The sequence below is a fragment of the Schistocerca gregaria genome, chromosome 6 (assembly GCF_023897955.1).
Source record: "Schistocerca gregaria isolate iqSchGreg1 chromosome 6, iqSchGreg1.2, whole genome shotgun sequence".
Lineage (NCBI taxonomy): Eukaryota > Metazoa > Arthropoda > Insecta > Orthoptera > Acrididae > Schistocerca > Schistocerca gregaria.
In genome coordinates this window covers 205480938-205490375 of record NC_064925.1, presented here as the reverse complement: position 1 = coordinate 205490375, position 9438 = coordinate 205480938, and positions in this window count along the sequence as shown.

Here is a 9438-nt window from a genome sequence, read left to right as displayed (position 1 = left end):
TGAATTTTATGCACGAAATTTTTGTTGGTGTGTAAAGTAAGAGGCAACATTCAACTACTGTACTATATGACGCAACCAATTACTAAACATCAGAATACACAGCCATTTTGTTATTTAAACACATATTTACGATCATGTCTTACCATACAAAGTTTAGTGTGATTTGGAACATTTTTTGTATGGAATGATAAAAATGTGAAATTAAGAGTTACCATTACTGTGGAGAGTTGAAATACTAATTTATTTTTAGTGAAATTTTACATAATTTAATAATAATTTGTAATGTGGTATAATTTTATGAAATGTAGCATATAAAAACTTTGCAATATGTAAAATAATTATTTGTATTATATTTTTCACTGTAATTTTCATTGAATAATAATTGTAATAACACCAAAAATACAATGCATTGTAAGCATTTTATATACTGGCTGGTGTTAGGGCAAAACCATTAGTGTTAGGCTGTTAATGGTAATATGAATGTGATTGTCAGTAGTAAATGTTTAATGTTGTTAAAATTTTGGCTGTAAGAAGATTATTCAAATAGAAACATTTCTACTACCACATACGAATACAAAAAGTCACCCCAGGACATTTACAGTGAATAAGAGTATTTACCAGTTGAATCAACAATGGTCACCTTCAATTCATCCACGCCACGTGTCAATGAATTGTTTCCTGCTTCAAACCTATTACATATGACTTTCAAGAAACTTGATATAACTGAAGAGCACAATGCCATGTGTGAGCTGTAATGTACATCATATATGTGTACAGGAATGTTTCACAGTATAGTGAAACTGATGTTAGTTACAGTTCATTCTCTGTAAAGTCATCTCCCCTTTTATGTTTAGTATAAATATCATTTTTTTTTTTAGAATATAATCTCTAATCTACACTCATAGTACAGCTGTCATTCATAACCACACTTTTGTGAAGAATTTAGATCAAATTCTTATTTTGGTTGCATAGCATGTATTTAATTATTCTACTGTCAATTGGAGATATATCTTCGAGTGTGATTGGAAACGATATGTATGAACATGACATATATTTACATGTTTACATTTTTCAGGTTTTCCTTGTGACAAATTTAAGGATGACAGTTGCTAAACACTATACACAAAATGCCAACTTGGATGTGAATAGTGTCAGTATGTTCCTTGTGATAAACTAGTCCAAAATGCCTGTCAAAAAGTCAGTTGTATACAGATAAGATGTCCTTAAAAATATTATTTATCAAGTATATGGAAGACACACAGTGCCAAGTGCTTGAAATGTGCTAGTTGTTAGTAGCGCTATCCAACATAGATCCTCTCTGAAATAATAATCATTTTTTGGCTCCAAATCATCTGAATTTTTCATGTGTGTTAACATTGTGTTTTGGTAGACACACCACATCCCCCCAGTGCTGCATACTGTCAAATTAGCTCCTACAAGTTATTTATATACTTACTTGCATCAGAAGCATTTTGTAAATAACTACACTCCTGGAAATTGAAATAAGAACACCGTGAATTCATTGTCCCAGGAAGGGGAAACTTTATTGACACATTCCTGGGGTCAGATACATCACATGACCACACTGACAGAACCACAGGCACATAGACACAGGCAACAGAGCATGCACAATGTCGGCACTAGTACAGTGTATATCCACCTTTCGCAGCAATGCAGGCTGCTATTCTCCCATGGAGACGATCGTAGAGATGCTGGATATATTCCTGTGGAACGGCTTGCCATGCCATTTCCACCTGGCGCCTCAGTTGGACCAGCGTTCGTGCTGGACGTGCAGACCGCGTGAGACGACACTTCATCCCGTCCCAAACATGCTCAATGGGGGACAGATCCGGAGATCTTGCTGGCCAGGGTAGTTGACTCACACCTTCTAGAGCACGTTGGGTGGCACGGGATACATGCGGACATGCATTGTCCTGTTGGAACAGCAAGTTCCCTTGCCGGTCTAGGAATGGTAGAACGATGGGTTCGATGACGGTTTGGAGGTACCGTGCACTATTCAGTGTCCCCTCGACGATCACCAGAGGTGTACGGCCAGTGTAGGAGATCGCTCCCCACACCATGATGCCGGGTGTTGGCCCTGTGTGCCTCGGTCGTATGCAGTCCTGATTGTGGCGCTCACCTGCACGGCGCCAAACACGCATACGACCATCATTGGCACCAAGGCAGAAGCGACTCTCATCGCTGAAGACGACACGTCTCCATTCATCCCTCCATTCACGCCTGTCGCGACACCACTGGAGGCGGGCTGCACGATGTTGGGGCGTGAGCGGAAGACGGCCTAACGGTGTGCGGGACCGCTGCCCAGCTTCATGGAGACGGTTGCGAATGGTCCTCGCCGATACCCCAGGAGCAACAGTGTCCCTATTTTGCTGGGAAGTGGCGGTGCGGTACCCTACGGCACTGCGTAGGATCCTACAGTCTTGGCGTGCATCCGTGCGTCGCTGCGGTCCGGTCCCAGGTCGACGGGCACGTGCACCTTCCGCCGACCACTGGCGACAACATCGATGTACTGTGGAGACCTCACGCCCCACGCCCCACGTGTTGAGCAATTCGGCGGTACGTCCACCCGGCCTCCCGCATGCCCACTATACGCCCTCGCTCAAAGTCCGTCAACTGCACATACGGTTCACGTCCACGCTGTCACTGCATGCTACCAGTGTTAAAGACTGCGATGGAGCTCCGTATGCCACGGCAAACTGGCTGACACTGACGGCGGCGGTGCACAAATGCTGCGCAGCTAGCGCCATTCGACGGCCAACACCGCGGTTCCTGGTGTGTCCGCTGTGCCGTGCGTGTGATCATTGCTTGTACAGCCCTCTCGCAGTGTCCGGAGCAAGTATGGTGGGTCTGACACACCGGTGTCCATGTGTTCTTTTTTCCATTTCCAGGAGTGTAATATCATACAATGAAATTATTAATGATGGTTTACAGGTTGAGAATAATTAAAATAATGATCATATATGTTTTCAAATGAGTACAAGGAGTCAGAGAACAGAATAAAAGCTAAAATAAACATTACAGCGACAAAGCAATACAGAAATTAATATTAGTACATGAAACTATGCCTTCAAATTGTATTCACTCAGCAATGGGCTACATATACAGTGTTGTCACTTGCAATCAATAGTTCACATCTGAATGTAAGTTGCTTTTCACAGTGTGCATGAGGAAGCTGGTCTTTTCTTCTTAAGGTGCACAAGGGGTTGAATCAATAGTGCAACCCCATCTTCTCAGATTGTCCTTTGTTCTGCCCTCCTTACAGCCTGTTCCATGACTTCCAACAGGCAAAGATGGGGTAGGTGGTACAAATTCTTATGAAAACTTACACATTACTGATGTCTCCCAGTTGTCTTCCTAGTTGTAAGACATACTGTAGCAACCTGAAGATACGTGAAACAGGAATACTAAGTAAACTTATTAAATTTAAAAGTTTCGCAGGAGTTGTTGTCCATGTTGTGTGGGCAAGAATAACACACTTCAATGTTGGCTCATTATGTTTTGTGAATACAGGTAGTTTTTTGTTTATAATCTAGCATTAATGTGCTCTTGCCATCTAATTGTTGTTTGTTTTGGAAAATTAAAATCTCATGAACAGGAAAAGGGAAATTTATGTAAAGGGCAGAATAAGTCAAGATCTAATATTACATGCATACAACAAAAATACTCTGATATTTTAAGTTAAGTCATTACACTGTCAAGAAGTATGTACATGTCTTGACAGAAACTAATGATGCGGATAGTAAGATTAAAACTAATATGGGATATTGTCCAATGGGAGACAGGACAACCAGTCAGTGTTCCAGATGCCTTAATAATTACACTAAATGACAATGCTGTAACTGAAAGTCAAAAACTGTGAGTACTTTTAACAATCAATTTCTAAATGCAGCAGCAAAAATAGGATTAAGTGGTTCAATTGGAGAAGCAAGAGAATATAGTAAAAATGTAATCCCACAAAGCTAAGCATCTAGAAGTATAACCAACGTCCTTCACTCACAGAGCCCCTGTGGTGGTGGTGGAATATTAAACATAATTCTGAAAAGTTGTTCCAACTTAATAAGTAATGTCCTTAGCATTATACATAATGTGTCACTGGCACAGGGAAATTTTCCAGACTAATTAAAATAAGCAATTGTTAATCTCTTCATAGAAATGTGACAAAAAAGACATAGTTGTCATCCAACTTCTTTGCAGACATAGTTTTCCAAAATATTTGAAACAGTAATGTACTCAAAAGTAGTCTCGTACTTAAGAGGGAACTTAGCATAGTACCGTTTGAATTTCAGAATGGTTGTTGACTGTCAAAGCTATTTATAAACTCACTCATCAAATAGTACAAGCCTTAAATAATAAAATATTGCAATATTGCCAGAAGGGATTTATTGTGATCTTTCCAAGGCATTTCACTGTGTAGATCATATTACTCTCTTAGAAAAACCAAAGTTTTATAGAACTGATAGCTTTACGCACAGTTGGTTTGAACTATACTTCACAATTTGATTGCACAAAGTTGTGCTGAATGATACAAACAATAGTGGAAGACCCATTCATTGCTGGTAATAAATTACAAAGGTAGGCCCACAGAGTTCAATTTTTGGTCTATTCTAAGTGCTTATGTATAACAAACTCATTTTCAAAAGGCAGAGAGAGGGGGCAAAAAAAGAGTGACAGGTGGCAGCATTACTTGTAACAATTACCTGTATAATAAGAAATGTTATTCATACGAAAGTGTATCAAGTCCATTATACATTTACCCCTTAGGACTTTTCATGGTCCAAATGCAGTCTCATTTCAGTTCCAAAAAGTACCAAAACCCAGAGGTGTTTAACATCCCATCAACAATGTGGCCGTTAAGAGACAGAACACAAGCTCGGATTCGGGGAGAATGGGGAAGGAAATTGGCGATACCCTTTGGCAAAGGAAACATCCTGGAATTTGACTGTAGTGATTTAGGGCAATCACGGAAAACCTAAATCAGCATGGCCAGACACGGGTTTGAACCGCCGTCCTCCCAAATATGAGTCCAGTGTGCTAACCACTGCGCCACCTTGCTCGGTACCAAATCATGTCAGCCAAGACCATAAAATGTATGACGTGGCAAAATGGATTTTCCATTGCTTGACTTGTAGCAAAGCAAGTTTTAAATCTACCTACAATAATTTCTCCAAGATGACTCATTCTATTTCATGGACGAATATCTATTTAAAAATTGGCAGTATGTGTGTGACAGGATATTAGATGGGCAGCCTGCAACTAGTAGCAGGTTCCAGGATAGTTGCTTAGCAATATAGGTAAGGTCCCTGGAGTAGACAACATTCCTTCACAATTTTTGAGAGCTTTGGGAGAGCCAGCCACAATGTAACTATTACACTGTGCATACAACAGATATCAGACAGGCCACATAACCTCACGAGTTCAAGAAAGCAGCAATTCCTATTCTACAGAAGAAAGTAGCAGACAGATGTCAATAGTTCAGTACCATCAGTTTGATAAGTCATGGTCCAAAATACTGAGAGGAATTATTTACACAAGAAGGGGAAACCTGGTAGAGGTTGACCCTCAGTGCGATCATTTTGCATTATGGAAAAATGCATGAGCATGCAAGGCAAAACTGATGCTATGACCTATCTTAAAATATAGACAGAAGAAAGGCAATGCTATTGTTATAGCATACCCACAAAGTGTTTTTTTTTTTTTTTTTTTTTTTTTTTTTTTTTTTTTTTTTTCGACTTCCAATGGAATACCCTTTTTGAAACAATGGAGGTAACATGGGTAAAACACAGATGTGAAAGTTGTCTACATCTGCACTTATGACAGTTGAAGGAAATGAAAGAGAATCAGTCATCGATAAGGGAGTGAGACTGGGCTGTAGCCTAACGCCAATGTCATCCAATCTGTATATTGAGTTGTAGTAAAGGAAAATGGGGAAAAAAATCTGGAAAGGGAATTTGTCCTTTCGCAGGCACATTTTTTGTAGCAACTAAGCAAAGATAAGTTTTTTGCTATCCTATTAGAATTGCTATATTTATTTCTTGATAATTTTGTTTTTGTGATTTAGGACCAAACACTATGGTGGTACATATGTCATCACGACACCTTTGTATTACTGAAACTATGGTGGTAAATGAATTTCACACTACCCTTTGGAGGGCTGTTACGTGTTGCCATGACACGTAAAAAAATAATGAACAGTGTTTTCTGTTTTTATTTTATGTTTTCTTTTAATTTATTTAAAAAATAATTATTACCAATATTAAAGTTTACTTACCACAATGTGAAAACAATCCTCAACACTTTATTATGCAATAATGGCATGAGTTGACACTGATCACAATAATGTATATTGCAGAAGCAAAGCAATGTGTTTCGACAACAGTTGTGATCCCACGACAAACAGAAACTAATTGTTGTAGCAATTTTCTTATACCTGATGCAGTATACTACCATAAGATGTGAGGCATAGACAGATGTGGTAAGATGTACCCAAAAGCTCCAAGTTGGCGGCAAGTACACTTCCCAAAGACCGCAAATCACAGATTAATTTTGTGATACTTACCAAGCCTCCTCCAGAAACTACTTTGGTGGTAACCATACTTCCCAACAACCATTAAAACACCATTTTTTGGTGGGATACATACTTCCCTCAGTCCTGATGGCTATATTTTACAACAAGCAGAAATTACAGCTGGTGCAGTGGACTGTCACTAGATGACAGGAGTGTATGGACACACATATTCCATGAAACGATGTAAAGGAATACATTTAGTGGGTAATATTCCCCCTTTGTCTGTGAAAAGTAGAATGTTAATTTTGCTACATGGGAAGCAAAATTACTGAAGATGGCTTACGTACAGAGGATATAAAATGCAGACTGGTAATAACAAGAAACACATTTATGCAGAAGAAGTATTTGTTAATGTTAAGAACAAATATAAATTTAAATGTTAACAAATCTTTTCTTAAAGGTATTGGTCTGAAGAATAGCCTTGAATGGGAGTGAAGTGTGGCTTGTAAATAGTTCAGACAAGAAGAGAATAAAAGTTTCTGAAATTTGGAGCCAGGAGAGTGCTGAAGATCAGCTGTATAGATCGAATCACTAATGAGGAGGTACTATATGAAACTGAGAAGGTGGGGGTGGGGTGGGGAGGGGGGGGGGGGCAAAGTTATGGCAAAACTTGACTGAAAGAAGAGGTCATTTGGTAGGACACATGTTGAAGTATCAATGATTTGACAGTTTGGTAGCGAGGGAGTGTTAAGAGTTAAAATTTGGAGAGTAAGACCAAGAATGCAGTACGACAGACATGTTCACATGGAAGAAGTTTGCAACAGTTATGTAGAGTGGAAGAGGCTTGCAGAAAATAGGCTAGTGAGGAGCACTCCAGCAAACCAGTCTTAAAACTCAAGGTCACAGCAGGATCAATGATCTTCACGATATATGACGGTAGTATCTGTTCCCGGAAGAATAGTTACCGTAGATGACCATGCAGCTTTGCTGGAAATGAAATGATAATTAAATGGACACCCATATAGTTAAAATATGGCTTCCCGGCCATTGACCTTCTTGTGTGTGAACGCACACGCTATGCTCGAACTCATATGGGACTTGGTAGATTAATCTGCCACGAGTAATGAGTATGATGGGCAAATATCTATTAGGCGCACTACGAATGTAGTGGTGTGGACATGTTGGGAATGTAGGTCTCACGGCGACCGTGCAAGGGATAAGTCCCTGCAGGTGCACTATCCTCTGTGCCCTCGGTGGCTCACATGGATAGAGCATCTGCCATGTAAGCAGGAGATCCCAGGTTCGAGTCCCGGTCGGGGCACACATTTTCAACACGTCCCCAATGAAGTACATCATCTGTTTGCAGCTAGGGTGTCCATTTAATTATCATTTCATCTTTATGGTACTTTGCTTTCTATTGCCACAGCTATGCTTGAAAGTCAATTTGAGATTCAATGTTATCCTCAAACATTACAGTTTTAAAAGTGCCCAAATTGGTGCCATTCCATGTTGTTGTTGTTGTGATGGTATTCAGTCGTGAGACTGGTTTGATGCAGCTCTCCACGCTACTCTATCCTGTGCAAGCTTCTTCATCTCCCAGTACTTACTAAAGCCTACATCCTTCTGAATCTGTTTAGTGTATTCATCTCTTTGTCTCCCTCTACGGTTTTTACCCTCCACACTGCCCTCCAATACTAAATTGGTGATCCCTTGATGCCTCAGAACATGTCCTACCAACCGATCCCTTCTTCTAGTTAAGTTATGCCACAAACTTCTCTTCTCCCCAATCCTATTCAATACCTCCTCATTAGTTATATGATCTACCCATCTTATCTTCAGCATTCTTCTGTAGCACCACATTTCGAAAGCTTCTATTCTCTTCTTGTCCAAACTATTTATCGTCCATGTTTCACTTCCATACATGGCTACACTCCATACAAATACTTTCAGAAATGACTTCCTGACACTTAAATCTATACTTGATGTTAACAAATTTCTCTTCTTCAGAAACACTTTCCTTCCCATTGCCAGTCTACATTTTATATCCTCTCTACTTCGACCATCATCAGTTATTTTACTTCCTAAATAGCAAAACTCCTTTACTACTTTAAGTGTCCCATTTCCTAATCCAATTCCATCAGCACCACCCGACTTAATTTGACTACATTCCATTATCTTCGTTTTGGTTTTGTTGATGTTCATCTTATATCCTCCTTTCAAGACACTGTCCATTCCATTCAACTGCTCTTCCAAGTCCTTTGCTGTCTCTGACATAATTACAATGTCATCGGCAAACCTCAAAGTTTTTATTTCTTCTCCATGGATTTAATACCTACTCCGAATATTTCTTTTGTTTCCTTTACTGCTTGCTCAATATACAGATTGAATAACATTGGGGAGAGGCTACAACCCTGTCTTACTCCCTTCCCAACCACTGCTTCCCTTTCGTGCCTCTCGACGCTTATAACTGCCATCTGGTTTTTCCATTTAATGCCTAATATTCTTTTCGTTTCATGATTTTTCAATTGGAAGTCCCATAGCTATTTTGTGGTAGCTGTTCTTCAGCAAATTTTTCTTGTTATATACTGACATTAAAACAACAGCTTCTGGATAGATTCAGAAGTATTATTTAGGATTGCAATTTCTAGACAGCTTGCTTCCTCTAGGTAACAATTTTTCACTGTGACCATCAACCACCTCACCCAAAAAGTTGAATAATAATACACAAGTGTGCAAGCTGCACATTGTTTACAATGAACTAAGCAGGAAAAGCACATGGCACCCAGTAACTCAGAGAAGTCCTGCATTTTATGTCCTATCTGGTGGCAACATATTACATTACAAAGAAATTTGTTGTGAACTGCATCTAGTCAACTTATGACAGAACAACAATGACAGTCAAAACAAATTAG